This window comes from Castor canadensis, chromosome 1 (genome assembly GCF_047511655.1).
Source record: "Castor canadensis chromosome 1, mCasCan1.hap1v2, whole genome shotgun sequence".
Classification (NCBI taxonomy): domain Eukaryota; kingdom Metazoa; phylum Chordata; class Mammalia; order Rodentia; family Castoridae; genus Castor; species Castor canadensis.
The window spans coordinates 1530895-1547157 of NC_133386.1; the positions used below are offsets into that span (position 1 = coordinate 1530895).

The following is a 16263-nucleotide window of genomic DNA, read 5'->3' on the forward strand; positions in this document are numbered from 1 at the left end:
ACAATTTCCCCTTTAATAGAGCCCCCATCTTTCCTTTTCCCTCCTTCCTCCTATAGCCCACTGTGGGTCATGTGCAGAAAGCAGGATTACCCATCCCCAAGAGACCTATGGACTGGTCTTTTCAGAATCAACAAGGGGAAACTGGACATTTTACTGTGGGCACAAATAGATTCAGAGAAGCAGAGCACCAGCTGGGGTCTCAGCACCAGGGTCTGTCGTCACTTGGCTCCCAGGAAGGCACTATCAGGATCAATGCCCCTGCTGAGGAAGGCAGAGCCCTGAGCACCCCTGTCCCCGAGAACCCAGTGCCACCTAGTGGTAGATGACCAGTTCCTGCAGGCCACAAGCATCATAGAGAAGGGAGTGGGGACACTCTAGTCCCCTGACTATGCAGCCTTACTGTTGTGGACTGAACAGTATCCCCCCAGGAAGACACGGCCAAGTCCCAACCACCAGGTCCCAGGAAAGTAAACTTATTTGTAAATAGGGTCTTCCAAGATGTCATCAAGTTAAGATGAGGTCATATTGGGCTAAGGTTGACCCTATTACAATGGCTGGTGGCCTCATAAGAAGAATAGGAGAAAAGGTGGCCAAAATGGCAGATTGGAAGCAAGCAGCACTTTCCATCTTCTGCACAACTCAGAAGCAAAACAGCCAGAAAACAGTTTCTCAGTGAGATTTTTTAAATCAAAAACCAGAATTGAGGCACTGCACAGGGAGAAACCATGGGCACAGTGCCACCACAAGCCTCCAGGCTACTTGGAGCCAGATGGAAATTGACACACACCAGAACAATGGGGGAACTCTGTGTGTTAAGAACAAGAACCAGGGTGGGCAGTGAATACTGACCCAGCTCCACCAGCCTCAGGCACATCCTCGCAGGGCTCAAGTGGGAGCCAATGGAGATAATCATGAGCTAGACAATGTGGGAATCCTGAGAGGCAAAGCCCAGGCCCACGTGCAAGAAGGGACTGCCAATGCAGAGCCTGGAAACAAGTTGGAAGTCAGTGCGACTTCAGCAACATGGAAGTTGCCACAGGGCAAGTGAAAAGTGGACCCAGAGTTGGCACCAGTGGGGAGCAAGCCTGGAGTGAACTGGAGGGTTAGGAGTTCCCTGGACCCTGGGAACTAGGATGGGAGCTTGCAAACAGCTTTTCTGTCTCCACACTGTGCTGGGCTCTGGAGCAGAGCCTTACAGGTACCAGTTGGGTGCTCTGTCCTGGAACCAAATCCCCAAACCACAGGGGGAAGCCATCTGCCTCAACAACCAAGAAATATTGACTGCATTTTCTCTTACTTTTTTCTTTCTTTTCCCCGCTCCTTCTTCTTCTTCTTCTTCTCCTTCTTCTTGCAGTCATTATTGTTGTATCTTTATCTTGTTCCCGGCTGTTTTGTTTTTCTCTGTATATCTGTTACTATGTTCTCTTTCATGATTATCCCTAATACCTTCACAACATATAATTTTCTGCCAACCATATCTTGCTTCTTCTCCTTCCATTTCCCCATTCTCCATTATTTTACTACTTAATTATACATGCTTCTACCTTTAAAATGTTGAACTCCTAAATTATTCTATAAGCACTGTAGTTTCTTTCCTGTATTATCTTATTGGGGGAGAAGCTGATGTTTACAAGTTGTTTTTTTTTTTACTACATTTAAATATCTGGCTTATTTCTGCATTGTTGATTTTGTTACTGCTTCCTGCTTTCTCTCCCGTCAGTGGTAGTGAAAGAGATTCAACTTAATAGATGTATAAATCACAACATAGAAACACAAGTAATATGAAAAATCAAGGCAATATGACTCCTCTGAAAACTCATAAAACCTCAATAACTGAATCCAAAAGATACTGAAATGGCTGAAATGCCAGACAAAGAATTCAAAAACTTACTTTTAAAGATAACCAATGAGCTTAAAGAACATTCAAATGAACAGGTAAATGAAGGAAGGAAATCAATTCACAGGCTGGACTAGAAAGTCAGTAACATTGGATGAGAAATTCAGCAAGGAAATTGAGATTCTGAAGGAAACTGAAGGAAATAAGAAGCTTAATAAATGAAATAAAAAATACAACACAAATCATCCAATAGACAAGACCAAGCAGAAGAAGGAATGTCAAGAATTGAAGAGAAGACTGAGGAAATATTACACTCAAATAGTTACAAAGAAAATAAAAAGACCACAACTTTCACAATCTCTGAGACAAGATCAAGTGACTGAAGCTCAGGATGCATGTGGGAGAAGGAGGAGCCAAGATACAAACACAAGGCACAGAAATCAATGAAATCATAGCAGAAAGCTTCCCAGATACTGGTAAAGATGTGGATGTCCCAATACAGGAAGCACTAAAAACCCCAACTAGACATGACCAGAAAAGAATCTCTCCATGCCACACTGTAGTTAAAATGCCAAAACTAAAGAACAAAGAATAGCAAACACTTCAAGAGAAAAAAAAAAGCCAATTTACACACAAAAGCAAATGTTAGGATTCCTTCAAACCTTTTGGCTGAAATCCTAAAAACAAGGAAAGCATAGAATGATATATTTCAAGCCCTGAAAGTAAATAGTTGTCAACCCCGATCACAGACTAGCCAGTAAAATTATCATTCAAATTTGACTGAGAAATAAAGACCTTCCAAGACTAGCACAAACTAAAGCAGCGGTGCAGTTGACACAGCAGAGAAAGAGAGAAAGTCACAAAATTGAAAGCCCGGGAAAGGGTAAACTCTGTAAAATGAGGCTGAACACCTGATGTCAAGATGACACCACCAAACCTTGCCCAGAGTCAGTTTTGTTAGCCACCTGGAGCATTGGCAGCAGGACCACTGTGGCAATGGGAGCAGCGACCTGGGGTGCAGCGTGGGGTGATGCTGGCTTCAGGGACTCAGTATGAGAAGTACTAGGTTTTAACAAGCTTGCACCATGCAGGAGTATAAGCTAGTCGTTCATGACTAAGGAGGCATTGGAAACTCTGCTCTGACTATTTAGTTTGTTCAATGAAAAATATGATCCTACACTAGAAGATTCTTACAGAAAGCAAGCAGAAGTAAATACAAAACGTTATGCTTGAAGGTTTGGATACTGCAAGAACAGAACAATTTACAGCTTTGGATACTGCAGGAACAGAACAATTTACAGCAGTGAGGGATTTGTACATGAAAAATGGACACGGCTTTGCTTTAGTTTACTCCAACCCAGCACAGTCTACATTTAATGATTTACAAGACCTAAGAGAACAGATTCTTCGAGTTAAAGACACTGGTGATGTTCCAATGATTCTGGTAGATTGTATGACTTGAAAGATGAAGAGTTGTAGGGAAGGAACCAGGTCAGAATCTAGTAAGACAATGAACAACTGTGCAGTCTTAGAATCTTCTGCAAAATCAAAAATAAGTATTAATGAGATCTTTATGACCTAGTGCAGCAAATTAACAGAAAAACTACAGTGCCTGGGAAGGCCTGCAAAAAAGTCATCACATCAGTTGCTTTAATGTACTAAATGCATTGTAGCTCTGAGATGTTCTGAAGAACTGTTGCCCTATTGAACAGTGCGAGCACTCCAACTCTGTCAAACCTATCAGTGTCTCAGGTGGACTCTCCTGTGCTGCTTCCTTTTAGGAGGTGGATGAAAGCTATCATATCAGTCTGTGCATTCTAATCACTTTCCAGTATCACAAGAGAGATTTTTACTTACATAATAGTCCTACAGCATGCAGCTGGTAAAACCAGAGGCTACATCCATTATTACTGCTACAAGACACTCTTCATCCACATGTATGAAAATGGTGTACTGCATACTTTAACACACTCCAGCTTTATATTGAGTACAATGATGCAAATCCTAAAATCACCACAATTTTAACATAACAAATTCCAAAGAACTCCTATATAAACTACTTCTTTGATACTTGTAGCTTATTGTATCTTTTTAAATTCAAGGTCATTATCATTGTATCATACAAAATAAGCACTTTGATTAACACAGCTATATAGTTTTTAAAAATTCATTCAAAAACCTGTGGAGACAGAGATTTTGTGTTTAAAATCTAATAATCCTTTTGGTATCTTAGATTAAAGACATTGCCTCTAATATCTGTTAGGAAGGAAATATCCAAGCTTTTCAAATCTCCTTTATGTTTCTTTTTTGTTTACCTAGAGGACAATGTTTATAGTCGTATGCACAGTGGGACTCCACAACAAGAAGTGTATATTTTCAAACTTTTCTTAATGATTTAACAATTTTTGTGAATCATTTTCAGGGTTCTCTGGCTATAGATTCCCCCTGTGAATCCCTTGGGTGCTCGAGCGTAAATGTATTTGCAAGACCAGACGTGCAGTTTTAGTATTCTTGCCTATTAGGGATTGTTTCACAGTTTTGGTCCAGATGCTAAGTGGTGGATGCCTACTGTGGATGTGAGTGGGGAACGCCTCTTTAATCGTGTGGAATTGGCCACAGAGCCCAATTTGCAGTAACTATTGCTGCCTTATTTAACAATGTCTTGTTGCTTTGTATGAATTAACATTTGGGTGAAAGGTTGTGTGTCTATCTGACAGGGAACCACAATATTTAAATTGACCAGCCTAATGTTACAACAACCTCGAGGTAGCAAAACATAAACTCAAGGCCTTAATTAAAGTGGTGTCATTCTGTATAACTTAGCATCAGTAGTTCAATAAATTTGAATTGCCAGGCCAGAAATAAAGTGTAAGTTTCATGGAAGAAATAGATGAGCACATGAGAATTAAGACAGAGTAAAACATGGTCAGGTCAGCAAACCACCAAACTCCTGAGATGAACGATGGTGAGAGAAAAGAAAAACAGTTCTCAAATCAATCAGAAAAATCACAGAAATCTGCAAATATGAAAATATCTCTCAATAAGCATCCTAAATGTAAATGGTCTTAACTCTTCAATCAAAAGACATAGTTTGGCTCATTGGATTGAAAAACAACATCCAACTTTTTGTTGTCTTCAAGAAATACATTTTGCAGGTGAAGACACACAGAGATTAAAAATGAAAGGATGAAAAATGGTTTTCCAACCAACCAGAAGTCAAAAGCAAGCAGGAGTATTGATATTCATATATGATAAAGTGGACATCAAGCCAATATTAAAAGAGGTAAAGAGGGTCACTACGTGTTGATAAAGGAACAATTTATCAAGAAGACATAATGATTCTAACTACATATGCACCCAATGTTGGTGCAGCTTCATAAAGCGAACATCAGTAGACATAGAGAGATCGGCCACATACAATAATAGTGGGTGTCTTCAACACCCTCCTCATCAATAGATAGATCAGACCAAACCAATCGATGATGCCTCAGAGTTAACCCGCACTAAAGAGCGAATGAACTAAAACACCATCTGTAGAGTACTCCATCCAAGAGCTGCAGAATACTCTTCTTAGCACCCTCAAAATATTCTCTAAAACATATCATATGTTAGACAATAATCCAAGTCTCAAAAACTACAAAATTTTCTCATCCCCTAACAGATCATAATGGAATAAAATGAGAAATTAATAGCAAGAGAAACTGAACAGACAAATGGAAATTGAACAATTTCCTTTTTTTTTTTCTTTTTTGGTGGTACTGGGGTTTAACTCAGGACATTGAGCTTGCTAGGCAAGCTCTCTACCACCTCACCCATGTTCCCAGAGCTTTTTGCTTTAGTTTATTTTTCAGATAGGGCCCCACTTTTGCCAGGGTTGGATTCATACCATGACCTCCTATCTCTGCCTCCTGTATAGCTTGGGTTACAAGCATGTACAACCACACCCAAACTGATTTCTGAGAGAGGCTCACTAACTTTTGGGGGCTCAAAACCTGGCCTCAAACCATGACTCTTCCATCTGAATCCCTTGTACCTGGGATTACAGTCCTGTGCCACCACACTCAGCTATCAACACAGTTTGAATGACCAGTTGGACATTGAAAAAATTGTGACAATAAAATTACAGCTTACCAGAACCTTTGGGTCATGGCAAAGGCAATGCTAAGAGGAAAATTTATAGCTATGAGTGTCTACATTAAACAAAGAGTTCTCAAATAAATAACTTAACAATGCACTTCAAGGTCTTACAAAAACAAAGACAAACCAAACCTAAAATCAGTAGCCAGAATGAAATAATAAAGATACTACAGAAATGGAATGGAGGGAGACTAAAGGAGCCTTACAAGGAATCAACAAAAAATATTTTCTTTGAAAAGATGAATAACACCAGCAAACTCTTACAAACTAAACAAAAAAATGGAGAAGACCCAAATTTAGAAAATCATGAAAAAGATCTGAAATCCACAGAATCATTAGAGACTATTCTGAAAATTTAAACTCCAATAAATATGGAAAATCTAGAAGGACTTTCTAGAAACATACAACCCATGACTATCAAACCAAGAGACAGAGGCATAACAGTCTTCCCAACACCAAAAGCTGAGGAGCAGATGGGTTCACTGTGAATTCCACCAGACCTGTAAATGAAAACTAAAACAAACAATCCCCAAAATATTCCATAAAATAAGAAGGAAAGAAATGCAGTTAAACTCATTCTATGAAGCCAGTATTACCCTCATGTATAAAGAACTCAAAAAACTAAACCCTGAAAGAACAAATAATTCAATTAAAAATGGGAAAAAGAGTTGTACAGACAAAGAGTTGAACAGTTTTCAAAAGAAGAAACATGAATGGCCAATAAACACCCAAAGAAATGTCCACCAGCTTTAGCCATAAAGGAAATGCAAAATGAAATCAAATCTCACCCAGTCAGGATGGCCATCATCAAGAAACAAACAGAAATCTGAGAAGAAGGAGCCCTTATCACCAACTCGTGCAGCTAGAAATCAGTGCGGGCTTCCTCAGGAAAATAAAAATAGAATTACTGTGTGATCCCGTTCTACCACTGCTGGGCGTGTACCCTAAAGAACATGCATGTATCCTAAAGTCCGCCTACAGTAGGCCTCTGCACACCCCTGTTGAGCGCAGCACTGTCCACAACAGCCAAGCTATGGAATCAGCCCAGACGCCCCAGAACTCGTGAATGGAGAAGGAAATGGTGTGTGTCTGTGTCTGTGTCCGTGAGGGAGTATTATTTAGTCAAAGAAGAATGAAATTGTGTCATTTTCAGGAAAACGTCTAGAACTGGAGATCATCATGTTACATGAAGTAAGCCAACTGAGAGAGACAAATATGCGTGCTCTCTCTCTCATATGTGCAACTCGACATGTGCATGGCATATGAAAACAGATCTGACATAAAGTATGAAAGGGGACTGTTTGTGGGAGGGAACTGGCGGGAGGGGCAGGGAGGTGACAGGAGGTGACAAGAGGTGAATGTGACCACAGAACAGGACATGCCTGCTGCAAAGAGCATAAGAAACTCGCTCAAATTGCAAGAAATTAAAAGGGGGAGCAAGGATAAGAGAGTAAATAGAGGGTGACTGTGATCACAGTGCATTACAGACATGAGTGGCCATGTCACAGTGAGACCTTTGTTCAATTAATACGTGCTATTATTGTTATCATAATTAGCTCATCGTGTCTTTCCAAATGTGCTCACAGCATACCTTGGTTAGAGTCACCCCTCCATCTTTCTTCCTTATCTCCCTCCCTCCTTCTTAGAAAATTTCAACAGGTTTCACAGTTCTGTTTTCATACACAAATACAAAACACATCCACCATATTCGTTCGCCCTCCTTCACCCTTTCCACTCGCCCTCACTGGTACACGTGAGGATCAGGACCTGTTTCCCATTCTGTCCTTCGATTTCTAAAGTGAATATTTGCTAATTTGAGGAGAGACACCACGGTAGAGGCACATGGGGAGGACAGCGTGGGAAGGCGGGGGAGGACACACGATATGGCTGCAGCTGAACCACATGGAGCCTCCAGGAGCTGGGAGAGGGGAGAAGGACCGCCCTATGGTCCCTAGGGAGGCTGGCACTGACCCAGGACTGAGAGACAGTGTTTGTCAGGATCTGTAACCAGAGGTAGGAAACCTGGCATGGAGGAGAGGGAACAGACGGGTCACACACACCAAGTGTGAGTGACAGGGTAAGAAATAAAGGTGGCACAGAGGACCACTGTCTTTCTGGAGGTGATGCTCCTGGACAGAAAAGTGACACAGCTGAGGGCAGAGCCACTGGTCCCAGGGAGACAGCAAGGAGACTGGGTCCATCTTCGGAGGGAAACATGGAGGCTCCAGGCAGTGCTGAGTGGCCTCCAGGGGACATCAGGTGAGGACCAGGCAGCAGTGGGGGATGTCGCCCTGAGCAGGGGCAGGGGGAGCTGCAGGAATCCAGGAAAGTGCCTCAAAGCCCAGGAAAAGGGTTTGAAGAACAAACGTTTGCAGCCACAACAGCTGGACTCGGGTAGGGAGGGTGAGGCACTGAAAGGGCTCTTCTCATGATAAACAGCATTTAAACCCTATTTTGAAAATCAAAACAAATGCAAAAGCCATGACACACTAATACCAAGGCTTAAGTAGAGATAGGACGAGGATTACAGGACTTTGCTCACGGGGTGTGTGACCATCCAGTGGGGAGCTGGAATCATCCTGCCAGCCTCAGGGCAGCTCTGGGGTGATGACGCCTTGGGTAGGAGCTACAGGCAAGGAAACACCCTTACTTGTCATCACTAAGGAATCTGGGGTTGGTGGGGGCAGGGTTTGGTGGACTGGAGTTTGAACTCAAGCAGGCGCTCTAGCACTTGAGCCACACCCCCACCCCATTTTTGTTTTAGTTATTTTTCAGGTAGGGTCTCACATTTTTGCCCTGTGCTAGCTTCAGACCACGATCCTCCTATCTATGCCTCCCTGTAGCTGGAATTACAGGTGCAAACCACCACGCACACCTGGCTTATTGCTTGAAATGGGGTCTCATTAACTTTCTGTTCCAGGCTGGCCTCACCCACGATCTCGCTTTCTGCCTCCCAAGTAGCTGGGATTGTAGGTGTGAGCCACCACACCTAATCAATGGAATTTTTAAGAATCTGTGTTTGCAGATTTTTAGTTCGGTGTCTAATTCACAGTGAAGCAGGCAGCATCTTTGGGGAGTCACTTCTTTTCCTGTGACCCCCCCCCCACAATCCATACCACCAGCAGAAGACCGTGGAGACAAAAGAAAAGGCTCCAAGCACAGGAAACCTGTGTTCATTTCCTCGAGGGAGGCTATTCTCCTGTCAAGCCCTGTAAAAATTAATACCTAATTGTCAACCAGTGGCTGCCCGAGCTTCCCCTAAGATGGAGCTGTCTGGCACTGCTCGCGTACTGCCCAAGCCCAGGTCCCTTCTGGGACTCAATAATTGCAAGTGAGTCCTGGCCGGCTCACCCCCGCCCTGGCAGGACGCTGCATTTCCCACACCTGCAAGGTGCCGGCAAAGTTTTCGGGCAACCTGTGGAATGCAGCCATCTCTCCTACTTAGGTGAGCTGAGCGTGAGCAGCGGGCTGATTCCCGTGCCGGCCTCAAGGGTGCCACAAGCTGGTCACAGGAGCCTGGTCTCTCTCCTCCTGTGTCCTTTTGCTCTAGACGTCCTGGACTGGGCACCATGTTGGTGTCCACTGTGGCTTCTGCCTTTTCGTTTTGCACATGAGAGGAAGGAGGCCAGGCAGCCTTGCACTTTCTGTCCAAAGTGTTCTTTACGGCCAGCATTGCGAAATAACAATTCATTCGTACGGTGTTTTTCTAAATCTTAAAACCCTGCAGACCCTGAAATGCCACAGGCTGGAGCAAAGGAAGAGAAAGAGACCCTAAGCCATGGTCTGCACCCCCCACTGCCACCAGACAAGGCCCAGCCAGGATTTGCTGGATGTCTCTGAAAAACACTGTCCTGTGCGGCTAGATCCCACAGCTGGGCTCCGGCCTGTGTCCTCTTCTTTCTCTCCTGCTCCGCAGTGGCCTCGCCCGCAGAAGAGACCTCGGCTCTCTAAGGAGACTTTAGCTTAGTGGACAGAGGATTTGAACGTGGATCTAGCAGGACTTGCAGGGACTGCTGGACCATTTTGCGTCTCCCAAGGGGCTCAGAACCGCTTTTCTGCCTCCCAGAGGACCGCGAGTCCGGACAGAGGCAGGCTTAGGGCGTTGTCCAGCATGGGCCGAGGCTGCCCCCTGGTGGCTCACAGTGGTGCTGCATGAGCGAGGTCCTGCCTCTTGATCTTCATTCAGGAGCAAAGGGCTGAAGGACTCCTGGTCCCTCCTCCAGGCTGAGACCTCAGGAATTCTTTCCTTTTTGCTCCACTGGGGATGGAACCTGGAGCCTTGGAAATGCTAGGCAGGTGTTCTGCCACTCGAGCCACATCCTACTTCCTTTCATTTGTCTTTTGTCTTTGCGTCAGGGTCTGGATAACATTGTACAGGCTGACCTTGAACTTGTGACACTCCCAACTCTGCCTCCTGGGTAGCTGGGATTACAGATGTGTGCCACTGTGCCCAGCCTCATGAATTCTTAACGAGACAATTATAGCTCCCAGGGCTCCTGCCGACTATGAACTATGAGCACCGCACACAGAGCTCCCGGGTCCCCTTTGTTGCATCAATAAAAAGAAGCAGTATGGCAGATGATCAAAAGAGAAACTCTAAGACAGCTTCCGCTCCATTGCACATTCACCACAGAAATACGCAAACGGCACAGCCAGACATGAACTCCTGTTAAGAGCTGAGACACTCAAGCCACCGGACAAGCCCACTGGAATTGCTGCTGGAGGAAAACGGTACCGGCACCACAGAAGCGAGTGTGTGAACACCCGGGGGCCAGGGTTCGAGTGCCGATGGACGTGAAAGGCAGGACCCCTTGTTCTGTGAGCTCATGCTGCCCAACCCAGCACGCTTTCTCCAGGGCTGGAAGGAGCCCTGCCTGCATCAGCTTCCACAGCAGTCCGGAGAACAGGCTTTTCACCCGCAGAGAGCTTGCCCACCTTTAGTGCATGCTAGAAATGACCCTGCAGGAAGGTGGGGGCCCTGTCCTGTCCAGCGTGATGGAGGAGCCCCCGTGTGCACCGTTTTGACCTGAGTATGAGGGAGGGCCTGCTGAGTCCCCGGCCGCCCACTCTGCAGTGCAGGATTCAGCAAGGAAAGATGAGTTCTCCCCACACGACAGCCAGGGGACAGCATGGTCAAAAATGCACAGGAACCGCTAGGATTGTCCCATGGGGACAGAGAGGAATGGGCTCTGGCTGCCAGAACATGCTACAGGGACAGCAAAAGTGGGGTGTCTGAAGAAGCAGGAATACACTGTGCAAGCGGAAGCCGAAGCTCAGTCAGGGTTGACAGACAGACACACCAGGCAATCGAGTACCCCGGCTCCACGTGACCCAGACACATCAGTGACCCCGAGAGCAAGTTCTACATGGACAGGACTAACTCCATCTCCCATGGTGGCTGTCTTCATCTCCTGGGTCTTTGGCCACCCTAGAGACCTCAGTGGGCCCATAATCAAGGAGAATAAAGAAAGGCGGGCAGGGAGGATGGAACCCCAGAATGGGTCTGTCCCAACAGACTGTGCCAACTTCGGGTTTTGCTCACAGTGCTGTCTGAATGGGGGACTTCTGTTTCTCCCGACAGTCTTCTGCTTTAGGAGATTCTATGCGCCCCCCCCCCCCCAAGCCGGCCGCCCCGTGTCCACAAGTGACCTTTTTTCAGAACCTCCACCTCTTGTCTGCCCGCTGACTCTAACCCACAGCCAGGCTGGTGAAGCTCTGGGGGCGGCGTCCATCTGCCCCGTCATGCATTAGGACTGAGAACCTCGAGCGACTCCTGTGCTCCCCATTCCGAGACAGTGACAAGGAAGATTGGTGCTGGCCAGGGCGTGGTCAGCCGTGGAAGGACTTAGGACTCACCATCCCCACCAAGGAAGGGCATGACACCTACCACATTCCCTCTGCGTCTTGACGTCGGTCAGAGCTCCCTCCTGCAAAGCCCGTGTCATTCAAACTCAGCATTCCTGTCATTCTGCCATGGCTTCTGCCAGAACCTTGCAAAAACATTAGAAGTGAAGATGCAAAACAGAGGCAGCGAGTCTGCAGACCATTTTCAAGAGGAAAAAGGAAAAAAGAGTGCTGCTCTAAGTGAGGGCAGACTTTGATTATAAATACGGTTTTAGTAAGACCAGGTTTTCTCAGAGGACAACTATCTTTTTATCTGCCCAATGTTGGGTTAATCTTGACTCCCTCGGCACATGGTGCCGAGCTGTCTCCATTGCCAGGGCCACGGTCACTGTCACAGAGGTGGTTGAAGATAACGTGTCATGTGGCCAGAAAGGAGCAGGCCCAAAGCCAGCATCCACTTAGGGGCCGTGTGTCTGCCTTCCACAGGGAGCTGTGTTCGAGCAGAGCTCACCTGGGCTCCAGGCCAGGGGCTGGCAGAGCAGCCGCTGGTGAGAGAGCGTGACAAATGTGGGAGCCTCGACCATGGTGGCACGTGTACAACACCTGGGGAGCCAGGACACCGTGACCACCCAGGCACAGGTGATTCCTGGGAACTGGTGATTCTTGGGCACAGCCAGCATGGGAACAGCTGATGATGGAAATCGGACCCTTGGCTCTGCTCCAGATGGGGAGGTGACAACACGGAGACCAAAGTCCTCAAGGTCTAAACGCAGTGTCTAGGATGGGCTTGGCCTGACTCCCTGCTCTCCGGAGTGAGGACATCAGACCCAGGCGACTCTGTGCACATCGTCCCAGGGAGCCCGGCTTGTGACACAGACCGCTGCGAATGCTGCACACAGATGGACACAGATGGCGGCGGGCTCCAGGGGTTCTTATTCTCTGAGAACCCAGGATCTTTGCATAAAGTGTGTGGTGTGTGCTTTCATACCTTTCAAATGTTACTTGACTTCTCCCTCAACGTAGAACCACATGTGTGTGACATACAGTTAACATGGAAGGCACAAAGGTGAACCTCACCCTGAGTCCCATGCCCCCAGGACACCACTGGGGCAATCCCTCCACATGTCCTTCCAAATTCCACTGTGTATTTTCCTGCCAAAATCAAATGACTATATACTGTCACAACCAAACCTGTTCCCCTAAGCATATGCCCTGCGGTGAAATCTATTGTTCTCTTGAATAGCTTCCCATAAGCTATCGGAAACAATAGTAAACTATATACATCCAATTCCCTACATCTGAGTGCTTTGTAAATTAGTGGCAGAATGGATGATTGAGTGAATAAGTGACTGAATGAGTGAATGAGTGACAGACTGAATGAATGAGTGACTGAATGACTGACTGAATGATGGCTGAGTGAATGAGTGAGTGAGTGAGTGACAGCCTGAGTGATGAGGACTGGAAGGGTAGGAGGAAGGGCCACTAGCTACGACTCATCAGATGCTGCCTGCTTGGCTGCAGAGCCAGTGCCAGCTCCTGAAGCTGGAAGCTCCTCCCTGCTGGTCCCTGGAGCGTGGGTGAAGAAGTGGTTTGTGTGGAAGGTACACGGGAGTGTCCGAGTGATAAGCACCCTATCCCCGCCCTTGGACGGGATCCCTGGGGACAGACCTGGGTTCAGCGTGCTTTTCCAAAGCTGAGGCTATTCTTCGGCAAACAGAGGTGAGACTCGGTCTGTGGGAGGACAGGCCTGGCCGACGCCGGTGTTCCCAAGCTGCTGCTGGAGAAATCCTCCTGCTCAGCGAGGAGGAGTCACGTGGACACTTTGCGGATTTCTTTCCACGGGTGCTTTGCTGAGCAAAGCATTTTCCGGGGCCAGGCGTCCATCTGCGCTCCAACCTGGGCCACCGCAGCGTTGCATCTGGGGTGCTGGCGGCAGAGATCCCAAGTCCTACACCGCACGCTGAGGGGCGACGTCAGCATGTGTCTGGGGACCGAGGGTGGAGAAAGGAGACGGAAATTCTCTGGGCAGCCCTGGAGCCCAAAGCTCGCCCCTGCCCCTCTGTGGGCCTGGCCCAGTGGGGTCAGCATCACACCTGCCAGGCATCTCCTAGACATGGCCCTGTGCTCTTCCTGCACGCCAGCCCCAATGGCGGCACCCTTGGGGTGGAGCCTCGGAGCAGAGCCCTGCCTCAGCCACAGGAGCACCCTCACAGCTCCTCTGTACATCTGTGCCCACCCCTGTGCCCACCCCTGTGCCCACCCCTGCATCCAGCTTTCAAAGGTGCAGGAACCATTTCCCTCCTGGTCCTGCCAGGGCACGGCCTGAAAACGCTGCAGGCACCGGTTTAAACCTGCCTCGGGTCCACACCAGCCTTCAAGACTAAACCATCTGCCCTCTCCCCACGTTCCCGGTGCCCTGTGCCAGAGCGCAGCTGGACCCCCAGTCCACGCCAGCCAGGCCCTTCTGTATTGAGCACCTCCAAAGTCCACACCCAGGCATGGGGTGAGGCGTGTCCATACCCCTGCTCTGGACAGTACGACGGCTTGTTGGTGACAAGTCACTCTTTGCAGAAAGCACAACCCCATATTCTCTTTTCTTGTCCTTTCACGGCACAGCAAACCCAGGGCACAGGACTCAACAAGCTTCCCAGAACCTCGAGGACAACAGAAGCCACTTGGCAGAAAGACTCAGAGCTTCTTGCCATGGGCTATGTCCCCCAGGTCCAGGGCCACACATGCTACTGAACCCATGCCATCATCCCTGCAGAAAACTCCATTTTCTTGTCATTCTTCCCCAGTCCTGAGCACATCTCCCTGAGTCTGGCCCAAAACAGAAGAAAGCAAAGCCATCCACGACCCCCCGCCCCACTAAGTGTCATCCGTGCCCGAGGCAAAGCGCACTTGGCTTTCTTCAACATAACACAACTGTCACAGCCACAGCACCTGGCAGAGCTCGTGTCACAGGCTCTGGGCTTCCCCGGGAAGGAAACAGCACGAATCGGGATAACCCTCACATAAGATTGGGGGGTTGGCAGGGCAGCCAGTGGACCCCTCCCGGTTCCCCTGAACTGGGTTCCCACAGTGGGTTCCTCTCCTTGCTCCTCCACGGCACCCACCAACCACCAACATGCGAGCTCCCAGAGCCACCACCCAAACCATCCACTCAGGGCCCCTTGATGCCGTCTTTCAGGACCATGACCAGGGTCACCTCCCAAAGTCACCTGCAGGGCCACCTCGAGGCACCGCTGTTTGTGCCATTGGCCGCGTTGGCACCTGGAAGGGAACTTTCGGTTCCTCCTGACTCACTTCTTTGCACTCAGCTGCTTCTATTACAAATGTATCCTGCAGGAGAGCATTTATGCAGCTCCAACTGTGTAAAGATGAGCAATAGTGAAAAACACCCTGGTCCATACAGCAGCATTTTATCCTCTGGTTACCTCGCGGCTGGAGGGCAGATGCTTCTGAGATGCTAATTCTACCAGGTGGAAGGTGCGGGAGGAGCCCCAGGACGCCCGTCCGTCTGTCTGGCCGAGGCTCCCCGCCGGCTCTACCAGCTCCCCTCTGGGTTTTGGCACCTGGCACTGCTCTGTCTCTTCACAATGGGTGTTTTCTCCATGGAAGCCAGGCCATTTCTCAACACCACCTAATACATTAAATGAAGATCAGTTTCACGTGCCAAAATCATGCTAGACAAACTAAACATATTTTTATTAAATAAATAAAGAGCATACTCCAAAAAGTGTCAATCCTGTCACCACTGACACCTGGGACTCATTTTCATTGTTGGCTAAATCTGGAGTCATCAACTTCACAAATGAAAAATGCTTGTTTACTTTCTGCACCCTGGGGGGTCTCAGAGAAAGTCTTTTGATAGACACGCTTCAAATAGTGGCCTACCCAGGGAGCACCACGAAAGCAACAGCTGTCTCTCCCTCTCTTCCTCAGTTTCTTACTCTCTCTCTCTCTGTCTCTTCCTCAGCCTCTCTGTCTCTCTCTCTCTCTGTCTCTTCCTCAATCTCTCTGTCTCTCTCTCTCCGTCTCTGTCTCTGTCTCTATCTCTCTGTCTCTTCCTCAATCTCTCTCTTTGTCTCTCTCTCTGTCTCTATCTCTCTGTCTCTTCCTCAGTCTCTCTTTTTCTCTCTGTCTGCATGTATCTATCAATTGACGGACAGGTAGACACAGCACTGGCCCTAATACACTCCCACTGTTTTCATGTGAACAAACGGCTGGCTTGTTTTTTAATTGGAAATAGGCAATTTTCCTAAATGATTCCAGAGAACTCAGTGTTGTTGCGGAGAGGACGTGAGTGTCCTTTACACTTCTGGGTGGAACGTGCTGATGTTGTCACCCACAGTCGGATGCTAAGGTGGCAAGGGTGCTTCCTTTAGGGACGTGAGTTAGCATCCCACCTTTCACCTCATCCTGGGGTCTCAAGAATAGACATG

General features: G+C 47.6%; 1 long non-coding RNA gene and 1 pseudogene across 1 annotated transcript in view; one reads left to right on the plus strand and one right to left on the minus strand.

Annotated features, from left to right (window-relative positions):
• The window catches only part of LOC141422499 (uncharacterized), a 31512-nt gene extending 17626 nt beyond the window's left edge, over nt 1–13886 (minus strand). Inside the window, exons 1-2 of the long non-coding RNA XR_012447089.1 lie at nt 13487–13886; nt 11862–11964 (exon numbers count right to left, since the gene is read on the minus strand). This is a non-coding gene — a long non-coding RNA (uncharacterized lncRNA). The remainder of the gene's footprint in view (nt 1–11861; nt 11965–13486) is intronic.
• LOC141422470 (ras-related protein Rap-1b-like) lies at nt 2923–3499 on the plus strand (annotated as a pseudogene).
• Nucleotides 13887–16263: the final 2377 nt, after the last annotated feature.